Source organism: Nelumbo nucifera, chromosome 4 (genome assembly GCF_055504915.1).
Source record: "Nelumbo nucifera cultivar China Antique chromosome 4, China Antique-T2T, whole genome shotgun sequence".
NCBI classification, from domain to species: domain Eukaryota; kingdom Viridiplantae; phylum Streptophyta; class Magnoliopsida; order Proteales; family Nelumbonaceae; genus Nelumbo; species Nelumbo nucifera.
This window is the reverse complement of record NC_142652.1, coordinates 80,174,874-80,189,648: the sequence shown is the minus strand read 5'-3', so window position 1 is coordinate 80,189,648 and position 14,775 is coordinate 80,174,874. Positions and strand designations below refer to the sequence as shown.

At 39.5% G+C, this 14,775-nt stretch overlaps 1 protein-coding gene and 1 long non-coding RNA gene across 5 annotated transcripts in view; one reads left to right on the top strand and one right to left on the bottom strand.

Annotated features, from left to right (window-relative positions):
• LOC104589004 (uncharacterized) overlaps positions 1–14,775 on the bottom strand; it is a 102,683-nt gene that overhangs the window by 77,218 nt on the left and 10,690 nt on the right. The gene's annotated exons all lie outside the window — the stretch shown is intronic.
• Positions 1–14,775, top strand: part of LOC148800766 (uncharacterized) — a 126,120-nt gene that overhangs the window by 103,756 nt on the left and 7,589 nt on the right. For 2 of the 4 annotated variants that reach the window (XR_016085494.1, XR_016085496.1), the window contains exon 5: positions 9,659–9,911. The exons of the other annotated variants lie outside the window; for them this stretch is intronic. This is a non-coding gene — a long non-coding RNA (uncharacterized LOC148800766). The remainder of the gene's footprint in view (positions 1–9,658; positions 9,912–14,775) is intronic. 4 annotated transcript variants of the gene reach the window in all.

Genomic DNA, 14,775 nt, shown 5'->3' with positions numbered 1-14,775 from the left:
AAAAGGGTGGTAAAGTTTATAGAATTAAGAAGGCGATTTATGGGCTAAAACAATCTCCACATGCGTGGTTTGGCAAATTCAGTGAAGTAGTGAGGGACTTTGGCATGAAATAGTGCAAGGTAGACCATCCTGTGTTCAGTTATGAATCAAAAGCTAAGAAGATTTTGTTAGTGGTGTATGTGGATGACATTGTCATAACTGGTAGTGATAGCAATAGGATTGACAGACAGGTTTAAGAACTTTCTACATGATCACTTCTAAACAAATATTTGGGTAAATTAAAATATTTTTTGGTAATAAAAGTTGCAAAGTCAAGACATGGTATTAATTTGTGCCAAAGAAAGTATGTCCTTGACTTACTCGAAGAAATAGGGTTGTTGGGTGCCATACCAACTAAAAGACCCAAGGAACCAAATGTCAAGTTGAGTATTGATGCAGGTGAAGAGTTTGATGATCCTCGAAGGTAAAAGAAGTTGGTGGGTAAATTGAACTACATGAGTATTATTCGGCCAGATATATCATTTGCAGTAAGTATGGAGAGTCAATTTATGCAACATTCTCAAGTTCCACATTGGGAGGTCGTGGATAGTTATACAAAAGTGGAGGAACTCTTGAGATAGAGGGGTACACAGATGCTGAATGGGCCTCATTTGTGTCTAACAGGAGATCCACTACAGGATATTGTACCTTCCTTAGTGGCAATTTGGTGACTTGGAAGAGCAAGAAACAAACTATGGTAGCAAGAAGCAATGTTGAAGCTGAATATAGGGCCATGGCTCATACTATATGTGAACTAGTGTGGCTAAAAAATCTTTTGCAGGAGATGGGGTTCTTAGTTGACAAACCTTTGAAGTTGTACTATGATAACCAAGCTATAATCCACATTTCTTCTAATCCAGACTTTCATGAGAGAACAAAGCATAAAGAAGTTGATTGCCACTTGGTAAGAGAAAAGGTGATCAGTGGAGTGATAAATACAGCTCATGTCAGTTCAGGAAACCAGTGGGCATATTTGTTTACAAAAGGGTTGAGTCGGGGAAGAGTGGATTACATATGTAACAAGCTGGGACTATATGATATATACTCCCCAACTTGAGGGGGAGTGTTAGAAACAACAATACATGGGTAGTTTGGCCATTTTCCTAGTTAGTTAAAGATGAATTGTCCATTTTGTCTGGGTTTAAGTTGTGTGCCCCATACTTAATGAGGAATAGATTTGTCTTTTGTAGTCTAATGCAAAGAGTATAAATATAAGGTGGGTCGGCTAAGAGAAGATTGACTTTTCCTCTTCTCTGGCCGAACCCTTTCCTCTTCTCCTCTCTTCTTTCTCATCTTCTTGTTCTTTATTTCTTACTTATCTCAAATCTAGGACTGAACTAGTGTTAATCGTATCATTCACAACATGGACTTCTTCCCCATACCATGTCCAATGAAGTCAGAGTTCTTCCCTCTCCTTATGATGCAAAGTCTGTGGTTTGGGGTGAAGCTTATCAGTAATCTCGGAACCATCCATGAGGCTTGGTGCTTGATGAAGAAAAAATTCCTACAAAAGTCGAGACATAGCATCATAGGCTCATGGTGACACATGTAACTCTTAACTTAGAGCTCTATAGTTGGTTGCCCAGTCTAGGGAGGTGGAAGGAATTTGCCTAAGAATCTACAAATTGCTTTCAAGATCTTATACATCCCATTTTTTTTCTTAATTCTTATCCATACAATTATTTAGTATTGCAAATCCCCATAGTCAATATTGTAAGCGAAGCTGGAATTCTTTGGTCTAAGTTTGAAAATTGATATTTGGGGCCATGATTGTGGCAATTGGTTGGAGTTGAATGCGGATAGGCTGTCTAGATATTTGATGATTATTTGGAACCCTAGGTATTTGAAGAAGATTGATGAAAGGAGGGGTGTTTTTTGATTTTGGTGTGCTTTCAATGGGTGGAGGGGAATTGGGGCCTAACAAATGTTTATGGCCCAAATGTTGAAGAGAGAAGGGAGGATTCTAGAAGGAACTAGAAGGTCTGAGGCTAGAGTAGGAGGGTCCTTGGTGTTTGGGGGAAGACTTCAATGTGGTAAGAAGAGTGGGTAAAATGAAGGGGGGAAGGGAGGGCAGAGTGAGCTTGGGGATGAGGAGGTTTGGTGATTTCATTAGAAGTAATGGATTAATTGATCCACCTTTAAATGGATGCCAGTTCACTTGGACAAATGGTGAGCATCCAGCTATTTTACGAAGATTAGACAGGTTTCTTTTTTTTAGGAAATTGGGAGGAGAATGTTGGGGGAGTGGTGCAAGAATCCTTGCACCTGTTTCTATCAGATCACAAATTGATCCTTTTGAGGAAGCTTGTTGAGATAACAAACATAACCATTTAAATTTGAAAACATGTGGCTGGACCATCCTAATTTTTTTCGAGTGGGTGGAAAAGAAATGGTCCAGTTTTCAGTTTGAAGGTTCAGCAGGCTTTAGATTGGTTAGAAAGCTGCAAGCTCTAAAGGAGTTGAGGGGGTGGAAGTTGGAACAGGGAGGTATTTGGAAATGTGGAAAGTAGGAAAGAGGTTCTTCAAAAGATGGCTCGGTTGGATAGGTTGGAGGAAGGGAGTATCTCTCAGGCTGTTAAGGTGGAAAGGGGGTTGTTGGAGGGCCTGGATGGATTTAATTTCAATTTCATCAAGGCTTGTTGGAACATGTTTGAGGAGTTCTTGTTATGTTTAAAGAATTTTATGAGGACAAATATTTGGAGAGAAAGGCTAATGCTACTTTCATCTCTTTTATCCCGAAGAAGGAAGGTGCTTTGGACATTAAAGACTTCAGACCTATAAGTCTGATTAGCATCCCATAGGCCCCATACGAACTCTTTGAAAAGGTGTTGTCAAAAAGATTAAGTGTGTTTCATGAGGTCATGGGAGAGTCTCAAATGGCTTTTGTAGAAGGCAGATCCTAAATGGGGTGGCAAGTGAATGCATCGACTCAAGAATTAGAAGTGGGAGAGCAGGATTGGTGTTTAAGATTAACATTGAGAAGGTGTTTGATCATGTGGAATGGGGTTTTTTGAAGGAGATACAAAGGTTAATGGGTTTTGGAGAGAATTGGAGAAGTTTGATGTTTGCATGTGTCTCAACTGTATCTTTTTTTCAGTCCTTTTAAATGGTGTTTCCTCGGAATTCTTTCAAGCTCATAGGGTTTTGAGGCAAGGAGATCCAATCTCTCCCCTTCTATTTTGTTAGTTATGGAGGTGTTAAACTTATTCTTGTCTAAAGGAGTTCAGATTGGTTTGATTGGGGATTTTAAAGTGGGGATGAATGGTCCTTGTATCTCCCATCTTCAATATGCTAATGATACTTTAATTTTCCTTGATGCTTCAGTGGAACAGGTCTTAAATTTAAGAGCTATATTAACAAATTTTGAGTTGTTGACAGGTCTGAAAGTGAACTTGTCAAAGAGTACTTTGACTGGAGTTGGTGAGGTAAGAAGGGAAGTCCTATCAGATTGTGCTGCAGCATTTGAGTGCATGCTAGGGGACTTGCCTTTCTCCTATTTGGGTATGCCAGTTGGGGCTAAATCCTCTTCAGCCATCATTTTAGAAACCAATCACTGAAAAAGTTGAGAAGAGGCCAGATGGGTGGAAAGCAAAATATCTTTCATTGGGAAGAAGAATTACTCTTATTAGAGGTGTATTGTCGTGCTTTCCAACATATTACTTGTCCTTATTAAAAATTCCAATAGAAGTTGCTAAGAGGATGGAAAAGATTCAGAAGGATTTCCTTTGGGAGGAGGGGGTTAAGTGGGATAAAGTTTGCACTTGAAAGCCAAAGGAGGAAGGGGGTTTGGGTTTTAGAAGAGTGAAGCCTTTTAATAAGGCTTTACTTGGGAAGTGGCTGTGGAGGTTCGGGTGGAGAATCAGACATTCACTTTGGAGGAGAGTGGTGACGGGGAAATATGGGGTAGTAAGGTTTGGGTAGGAATGGAGGGAGGTTAGATGACTTGGATCTTCTTATGGGGTCTATGTTCGGAAAGGAATTAAGAGATTTAATCAGGAATTTAAAATTCCTAACCAGGTTCTCTGGGGGATGGTGTTAGGATAAGGTTCTGGGAAGATGATTGCCATGGGGTTGGTAAGTTGAATGAGTTGTGTCCAAGGTTGTATCAATTGTCGGAACATGATGTCACTATCAGTCAGTGCTACGAGAGGCATGGGGAGCAGCCGGTTTGGTGTCCAAAGTTCAAGAAACCATTGCTTGATGGGGAGGTTGAAGAATGCAAAATCATTGCTTTACTGGGAAAATTGGAGAAAGTTAAGGTTTCAGTACAATTGAGAGATGAGCTGTGGTGGAATATTTTTTGTTAAATCCTTCTGCTCAGCTTTATGTCGAAATCAAATGGAGTTGATCAGGTAGGAGGTATTTGGGGCAATCCTGTTTCCTTGAGAGTGGGGGCTCTGGCTTGGCTTATTGCTATGGACTATGTGTTAACCGCTGACTATCCTTAGAGGAGAGGATTTAGTATGGCTAGTATTTGTTATTTATGCAAAGAGCAGGAGGAATCTGTTAGCCACTATTTATTCTGTGTAGAGTGGATTGTTTCATTTGGAAAGTGTTTCAACTTTATTTGGGGTGAGATATCTTCAACTTGGTTCTCCTTCACAAATTTTCTCTTTGTGACCAAAAATCAGAGGTAGTAAGAAGGCTAGACTGCTTTGGAGCTGCATTCCGTTTGCAGTTTGTTGGTGCATTTGGAAGGAAAGAAATAGAAGATGTTTTGTAGACAAGAGCTGGAGTATGAGAAAATTAGTGGTGGTTATACCATTTCCAATAAAAAAAATGGTGGTGGTTATTGGAAAAGCACCTTCATAATGGGTGTTGGAACATCCAGATTTTGCTCTAGTTAAGAAAGAAAGCTTAGGAGAGAGGTTTTGGGAGGTGTTAGAACTACAATGTCATGATATTGATAGTTTGGATTGTTCTCTTTCTTTTTTCTTTCAATGAAAATTCCCTTTTATTATCAAACCATTTTAACCCTCAAACTAGGCAATGGGTGCCAACTATCCATGCATCCAATGTACCAATTTTAATTAGCAAGGCCTAGATCCGTAATACTAGTCCAATGGTTATGAGATACAATAACAATATCCCAAAATTGTGTAAATATTTTTCCTTTTTTCTTGTTTTTTTTTTTTTTGGGTGGGGCAGGTGTTAGAACTACAATGTCATGATATTGATAGTTTGGATTGTTCTCTTTCTTTTTTCTTTCAATGAAAATTTCCTTTTATTATCAAACCATTTTAACCCTCAGACTAGGCAATGGGTGCCAACTATCCATGCATCCAATGTACCAATTTTAATTAGTAAGGCCTAGATCCGTAATACTAGTCCAATGGTTATGAAATACAATAACAATATCCCAAAATTGTGTAAATATTTTTCCTTTTTTCTTGTTTTTTTTGGGTGGGGCAGGGGGAGGCTTACATTGAACTGAATCACAAATCCCACCAGTCAAGTGATAAATCGGTATATATTGCTTAGCCACAAAAATCATTTGGCAACAGTCCAATTAAAGTTGCTAAGTTGTGAAGAAGAGAGCAGCTAAAGGTTAGGAATCTAAAGTCCACTTACATAAAAATAGCATCAATAATAAAAAGGTGGATGGAAACACACAATGTCCAGTCACCATGCTAGGTATTCCTAAATTGCCAAAGACTAAAAGATTTAAAGGAATTTGTTTACACATCAAAATTACTTTTCTATTACCACAAGTATATGCTAAGAGGATAAGATTACCTGGCCCTAAGACACTCAATGGTGGATAGGTCTTTTTTGTAGACCTGTTTAATCGTCAAAACAGCATATGTTTATCACATATTGGTCCATATTTATAAGCTAAGGGCATTGTATGGTCAGAACATAATGTTGTGGGACATGACAGCGTGGGCTTCAGCCCATTTGTGTTATGTCTTTGTTAGTGGAAACTTTTTTTAGTATAATTTCTCACATAACATAATTCACCCAATTAGTTAATAACTGTGTTTTTTTGTTATTTGGGTAAACCTCATTCAGGAAATTACGTAGATATTCCCTTATTTACATCTCTTCTAGGGGCAAAGAAAACCTTTTGATTCTGATTCAGAAGTACTAATGAATAGACTAAACTAAGTATCATTTTTCTACAGAATTTTCCTTTGAAAATTCTAGTATATATTCCCTCTTTGTTTGAGAGAAAACCAGCAAATAAACAAACAAACTTTTTATACATAACAAGTAAATAGGTATCATAAATAGTCATACTTCATCAATAAGGCTTTAAATGACCTTTAAATTGTGACTATGTGCATTTGTCATGGTGTGAGGAACTATAATCAACCAAGTTTCATGAACAAGGTTGTAGATGGTTTTTTCCCTCACACATAGGTTAATAGGCTGTAAGGAACCATAATCAGCCAAGTTTCATGAACAAGGCTGTAGATGGTTGTCTCCCTCACATATGATTAAAATGAGACAAGGAGAAGAAGAAAAAAAAAGGAAATAATAACAACAAAGAAGGAAAGTGTGTGCAAGGAGTATAAGGAAAAACGTAAGTCTAATAGATGAAGTTGTAGGAGTATCATAATGAGGAATACTGCAATCCCTACCTTCTTCTTTCTCCTCTTTTCCCTTTTCTTCCACACCACAATCTTCTCTTCTTTCTCCTTTGGTTTGTCTCTTGTTGTTGTAAATTCTATCAACTGAATATAATTAGCCAACAAAATGGCATTAGCCCCTTCTCCTTGTAGGAGAGGGGCTTATATAGAGGAGGGAGGTTGTTAAGAAACTCCCCACTCCTCTCTTCTTAGAGTGCCAAGTGTCAAATTTCCCCCCTCTTAAAATGGGTTAAGGAGGGAAAAGAAAACTCTTCCTTCCTAAGGTGACAAATGTCCCCCCACTTAAAGTGGGTTAAGGAGGAAGAAGAAAACTCTCCCCCTAGGATGACATCTGTCCCCCCACTTAAAGTGGTTAGAGGAGGGAAAATAACTCTCTCCCCTAGGGTGACATGTGTCCCCCCACTTCAAGTGGTTGAAGGAGGGAAAATAAATCCTTCTTCTAGGGTGACATGTGTTCCCCCCACTTAAAAGTGGTTATAGGAAGGAAAATAACTCTCTCCCCTAGGGTGACATGTGTCCCCCCACTTCAAGTGGTTAAAGGAGGGAAAATAGCCCTCTTGTTAGATAGGACAAGTGGCATCCCCTTATAAATAAGTGAGATACCTCATAGGAAATTAATTAATATTGATTTATTCTTTTAGGGCCTGTTGTTCCATTAAATGCTTATTGCTTTACAAACAAGCCCAATTAACTTGGGGCCTGTTGTTCACTAAACTAGATTGCAGGCCCCTTTCTTTACTAAAATGTTTCAGCCCACCAATAGGACTGACTGGGCTTATAAGAAAGCCCTTTTTCTTCTTTACTATTAGTTTTTTAAGCTGTGTCTGGGAGTATCTTAATAGCCTGCTCCCAGTCCAGCAAACTTAAGGACTTAACAGTCTTCCTATTTCTTGTTGGGCTAAACTTCTGTAATTAAGTGTTAATGGGCTTGGGTTTCCTTATTTTAAGTTATTCCATCCCTTACTAATGGGCGTAAAGTTGTAATCTTATGTTTTTTAATGTTGCCCTAATATAACTGTCAGTTTGATGGTTTGGGAAGAGTTAAGCTGCCCTATTCTAAGTTTCTTCATCTCTTCTTCTTCTTCTTCTTCTTCTTGAATCAGAATACAAACATGGTATCAAAGCATTAAGTCGATCTCATTCTGCTCACCTATCTTCTTCACCTCATCTTTTGTTTTAAGTTTTCTCTTTTCTTGTTGGATTAACAAGGAGTTCTTCTGCTGGTCACGGTTGGCTGAAGGCTTTTTGGGGTTTGTCCTTGGAAAAACTCCAAGGAGACCCAAAATAGTTGCTGGTATGCCTAGGTAGGGCAAGAAACTGTGTAGTAGTCATAGGAACTACTAGAAACACCTATTTAACAGGTCTAGCCACTGGACTTCCAATAGTATCAATCCAGGAGTTTAGTTCACAGTCCAGCCAAGCTTGATTGGGAAGCTTGAGCAAAGGGGAGTTTTGTCAGTTCTTTTCTCTTGCAGTTGTTCTGAGTTCTGCTGATGTAGTAGTTGACTACTAGCAACAAGATACTGTTACTTGTCAACTACTAAAAAATATCTTCATCTAATAGTTGACTATTAACAAGTAGCAATAAACTATTTGCTACAGGGTATTACTTTGAGTGAGTTCATAATGTCTTCCAACACTAGTGAGGTATCCTCTATAGGTTCTAAGACTGTTGACAATGTTATTCACCTTGAAAATCCTATGGTACAGATTACTAATGTGAAGCTAGATGAATACAACTATAGAGAATGGGCCATTTCGGCAAGATGGTCCACAGTGAGTCATGGACTACAAGGCTACATCGATGGGAAGATTAAGGAGCCCAAGGAAGATGAACCAAGTTATAGGGCTCAGTGTAGAGAAAATGCAACTGTTATGTCATGGTTGATGACTTCTATGGCTCCCAAAATTGCGAGGACTGCTCAGCATTATACAACAGCCCACAAGATTTGGGAGAAATTGTACAACACTTACAGTCAAAAGAAAAACATAGCAAGGATTTACAGGCTGAATCAAGACATCTTTAGTTTGACTCAAGAAGACATGACTGAAGCAACTTATTTTACTACATTAGAAGGATTATGGGAAGAGTTTGATCACCATTCAGTCCTTGTGTGGGATAGCAATAATGACAAAGAAAGGCATGACAAGCAAATTGAATAAGGAAGAATATTCAAGTTTCTAGCTGGTTTGGACCACTCATATGAAAGCACTAGAGCTCAACTTTTGGAGAGAGATGAACTTCCAAGTCTGCATCATGTGTTCTACCTGATTAGGAATGAGCAGATGAGGAGGAAAGAAATGGGAACTGGTGTTCCACTTCAACCTAGTGAGCAGTCTGCACTTGTTTCCAGCAACTCTAAGGGTGCAAAAGGGACTGATAAGAAGAACTTGAACTGTTGACATTATGGGGGAGAGGATCAAACTAAGGATACTTGCTGAATTCTCCATCCACATTGAAACCAGCAGCACTGAGAAAGGACAAGAAGCCAAACAAGGGTCCTAACTACAGTTCAGGCTATGTTGCCAACCCAAATGTTACAGATTGAGGTTCTAAGGGCAATAGTACTAGCTATTCCAACGCGAGACAGACCACTACTTCACCAAATAGCTTCCCAGAGTTCATAGCCAAAGAGGTAGATATCCTCAACTGGGCTATGGTTTGGTTGAAACAATCATCCATTGCTTCCTCTCAATTTGCAAAGACAGGTATAGCATCTGCCATTAGTGCTATTCAGTCATCTTCATCAAACTCCTGGGTTATTGACTCAGGAGCCTCTAAGCACATGACAAATTTATCTTCTTTATTCACTTACCGTCTCTCATCTAGGCATGATAAGGTAAAGATTGCTGATGGCTCTCTTTCCACTGTTTCTGGAAATGGAAACATTCAGCTAGAAAAGATAATTCTTCTCAAACCTGCACTACATCTTCCAAAATTCACCACTAATTTACTTTCAGTCTCAAAAATAACCAAAACACTAGATTGTGTTGTAACCTTTTTTTCCACTCATTGTGTTTTCCAGGACTGGATGACGAGGCAAACGATTGAAAGTGGTCATGAAGCTGGTGGCCTCTACTACCTTGGTGATGATACCAACTCAGCTCTAAAGGCCTCTTCTAGTGGTAGCAGTAACAAGAAGCCAAGCACAGTCCTTTTCACTTGGCATGCTACATTAGGCCATATGTCCTCATTGTTGAAAGTTTTGTTACCAGAACTCTTTGAAAATGTGTCTGTTGAAAGTCTATTTTGTGACGTGTGCCAATTGGAAAAACATTGTAAGGAAAACCATCCGAATTCTATTAGTAATGTTACTACCTTCTTTGATTTAGTTTGCTCTGATGTGTGGGGTCCTTCACTCATTCTTTCTATGGATGGCTATCACTATTTTATCAATTTCATTGATCATTTCTCGTGGTGTACTTGGGTTTATCTTATGAAAGAATATGAAGAAGTTCCTAGAATCACTATGATGTTTTGTATGATGGTTGAAACCCAGTTTGGAAAGAATGTTAAACAATGCAGCTGAATACTTTAAAAACACCTTAAACACATTTTTTGAGGATGAAGGGACTTTACACTAATCCTCTTGTAGTTACACCCCACAACAGAATGGGTAGCAGAGAGGAAAAATAGACATCTCATGGAGACAGTCCGTACTTATTGTTTCAACACAAGGTTCCCATGAAATATTGGCCCCATGTGATACTTGCTGCATCATATTTGATTAATAGGATGCCATTCAGGATACTTAGGTTAAAAACCCTTTTCTCTGTTTTGTGCCTTAATGATATTGTGTTTTCTTTACCACCAAAAAGTCTTTGGTTGTGTATGTTTCATTCATGTTAAGGATCCAAAGAGCACCAAATTGGACCGAAGGGAAATTCGGGGGTGAGGGAGGGATTCTTGGGTTATTCACCCGCAAAAAAGGGATACAAGTGCTTTGATTCGCATATAGGGAGAAAATTCGTCACCAAAGATGTTACCTTTTGTGACTCACAATCTTTCTTTGAACCTTCCCAGAATCCTCTTCAGGAGAAGAATTGTTGGGTGGAAGAGTATTCCTCCAAAGTTAATTCGTTTGTCTCTTCTCCTTTTCCATCCTCTCCTCTTGCCCCTTAGTGTTGCTCTTGCTCCCACTACTCAAGATGATGAAGTGGCTCCTATTACAAAAGTTGACAAGATTTTTGGGAAGGTGATGAATGTGTATTGAAGGAAAAGGAAGAGAGGCCCATCAGTTGATGACTACAACTAGTTAGATGCCTCTGAAGCTAGCCAAGGTAATACCCCTATTACTTCTAACTCTGACTTGAATCTTCCCATTGCTTTGTAGAAACCCACTCGGTCTTGTACTCTTCACCATATAAATAAGTTTGTCTCTTATTCTCATTTGTCCCTAGCATATCATTCCTTTGTTTCTGCCTCATCTTCTATTTCCACTCCTTCCAGGTACTCTAAGGTGGTTGCTGACCCTAAATGGAGGGAAGTAAGGGTGTCAATGAACCGGTTTTGGACTAGACCCCATCCAATTTGGATGGATCAACAAGACATATTGGATTCGATCAATCCAATCCAAAATATTTATTAGATTGAATTGGACCTAGTTCGTCCGTAATAAATTTATATTGGATTCAGTTGGATTAAGCTAATATTTGATCCATTGATATAAGATAAGAATATAGGTGTTAATGGACCGGGTTTGAGTTGAAACCAATCTAAATTAAAACGAATTTGAACAGATCAGATGGCCCAAACATTGAAGTGGACCGATCCAAAATGGTCCAAAATATTCATTGGATTGGATTGGACCTGGTCCATTTGTAACGGACTCACATTGGACTGGATTGGATTGGACCAAACCCAATCCAATTGACACCCCTAGAGGGAAGCAATAGATGAAGAAATGAAAGCATTACTGAAGGTTGGTACTTGGGAAGTAATGGATCTACCAGTTGGAAAGAGCATTGTTGGGTGTAAATGGGTGTACACTATGAAACATAAGGTCAATGGATCAATGGAATGATTTAAAGCAAGCTTGGTGGCAAAAGAGTTCACATAGAAGGAGGGCATTGACTATATAGAGACCTTTGCTCCAGTTGCCAAGTTGAACACCATACAGGTATCATTGTCTCTAGCAGCCAACTAAAGTTGGGAATTGCACCAATTGGATGTCAAGAATGCTTTTTTGAATAGAGATCTTCAAGAGGAGGCTTATATGGATCCTCCATCGGGGTATAACATTAATGGAGAAGTATGTTGATTGAGGAGAACCCCATATGGATTTAAGCAATCTCCTAGGGCATGGTTTGACAGATTGTGCAAGGCAATGAAGATTGTGGGATACTATCAAAGTAGTGTTGATGACACACTATTCTATAGAAGAAATGGAGAGAAACTAACATCATTGATTGTTTATGTGGATGACACGGTGATGACAGGAAATGATCCAAAAGAGATCAGAAGACAAGAAGTTTTTGGCCTCTGAATTTGAGATAAAAGACTTGGGACCTCTAAGGTACTTCCTGGGAATAAAGGTGGCCAGGTCTAAGAAAGGAATTTATATTTGTCAAAGGAAGTATGCCTTAGACCTCCTAAAGGAGACAAGAAAATTAAGTAGCAAACCGATTGAGACTCCTATAAACAAAACCATGGATTGTGGAAAAGGATGAGGACCTTTACCAAGACAAGGAAAGATATCAACGACTTGTGGGTGAACTTCTGTATCTATCTCTCACCATATCCAATATTGATTATGTTGTCCATGTCATTAGTCAATTTATGTATGCTCCTCAAGTTGCACACATGAAGGCAGTGGAGAGAATACTAAGGTACTTGAAGACATGTCCTAGAAGAGGGTTGTTATTTAAGAAGCATGATAAACTTAATGTTGAAGCCTATATTGATGCTTATTGGGCTGGATCAGCTAGAGACAGGAGGTCTCCAACCGGATATTGCACATTTGTGGGTGGAAATCTTGTAACTTGAGGAAGCAAGAAACAAACTGTGGTGGCTTGGTCAAGTGCTGAAGTTGAATACCAAGCATTGGCACATGAAGTGGTTGAACTTCTTTGGCTCAGGATGCTCCTAAAGGAACTAGAATCACAAGGTTAGGACCCTTAGAGCTCTATTGTGACAACCAAGCTGCAATAAATATTTCTAATAATCCAGTTCAGCATGATAGGACCAAACACATTGAGATTGATAGACACTTTGTGAGAGAAAAGATTGTGTCTGGAAAGTTATGTATTCCTTACATGTCATCTACAAGACAAGTTGTTGATGTATTCACTAAGGGACTTTGCTAAAGCCAGATTTGGAGGCTTGATGTGGAAGATGGGCACGATGGACATATATGCTCAGCTTGTGGGGGAGTGTTATTGGACTTGATAGTGTGGACCTCGGCCCATTTGTATTATGCCTTCCTATTTCTTGTCGAGCTGTACTTCTATTATTGAGTGTTAATGAGCTTGGGCTTCCTTATTTTAAGTTACCCCATCCCTTACTAATGGGGTAAAGCTGTACCCTTATGTTTTTTAATGTTGCCCTAATATAAATATCAATTTGATGGACTGGGTAGAGTTAAGCCACCCTATTCTAAATTTCTTCTTCTTCTTGAATCAGAATACAAACACATAAGAGTCTCTATAGTTTACATTTTGATTGCTAAAGACCTAAATGTTAGGTTGAAGGTTTTGTATGTATTGATGGTTCGGCTGATAAGAGTTCTTATTAGCCTGTATTTGAGTTTGTTGTTATGTACTGGGCCTAAGTCTGTTTAGTGTTTTAAGTTGTCTAGGTGTCCCATCACTAATCAGGGGCATCCCAGTCATTTCATGTAACATTGTACTGTACTTTAATATAAATAATAGTACTGTCGACTGGGTTAGTTCAGTTCGACATTCACAGCATCTCTTGGTCTTCTCCTCTCTTCTACTGCTTCAGCTACAGCACTTCAGCTTTCATGGTATCAGAGCATTAAGCACCTTCCTGGTTACAGCCGACGCTTTCTCTTCTCTCTTGCTGTCTTTTTTTTCTTTTTTTTCTCTGGCTTGCTGCCGTGAAACCCTAGGGTTGTAGGAGAACAAAACAAGGTTCGAACCTAGGGTTTCCCTTGGTTGTAGGGCACAAGGGAAGTAAGACCCAGACGCTGATGTCCTACTAGACTGTTTCTAGTAGATAGTAGCTATTCGGCTACTAAGAGAGGTCTGTATAGGACAGACCTAGTTGGGGACTGATTTCAGCAGTCCTAGCAGTAGCCGTAAGGGGGAGAACTCTCTCTACAGTTGCAGTACTCGAAGCTCAAGTGAAGTCTGCATAGCACAGTTGGGAGAACTCTCTTTACAGTTGCAGTACTCGAAGCTCAAGTGAAGTCTGCATAGCACAGTGGTGGAGAGCCCTTAGTTCAGGTCGGTTACCAGCCCAGAACACCTCATTTGCTGCTGTAACTGAACTGCTTCAGAACTGTGACAGTCTCGGCAAGTCTGAAACAGTGTTGCGAGCTGTCAGAACCCTCTTCAACTCTGCAACTAGTCTCTCTTTCAGCACTGTGATCACTTCGGCTAGTCTTAAACAGTGCCATCTACACAGAGGCTGCGGTCAAGATGTCTTCAGTATCCGGAGAGGTTTCTTCTAGGGACAACAGACTTGCTGCAAGGTCTTCAAATCGGAAAACCCTAATCTGCACAGCTTGCAGATTACAAGTGTGCTGCTGGATGAGTACAGCTTCAGGGAATGGTCCGTTTCTACAATGCTTTTTATTACTTCCCGTGATCTCATAGGCTACTTAGATGGGAACAAGAAGGAACCTGAGGTTGGCAATGCAGAGTATGCTGTGTGGCGCAAGGAGAATGCCATAGTTATGTCCTGGTTACTTGCCTCTATGACTCCTCGGGTTGTCAGGACTGTTCATCACTTCCCTACAGCAACCAAGATTTGGGAAAAGGTATCTAAGACCTATGGACAAAAGAAAAACAATGCAAGAATCTACAGATTGAATCAAGACATTGCGGCCTTAAGGCAAGGGGATATGACAGTTGCAACATACTTTGCAACTCCGGAAGGCCTTTGGGAAGAACTTGACCATCACTTGATATTGGATTGGGAAAATGCCAGGGACAAGGAGAGACATGATAAGCAGATTGA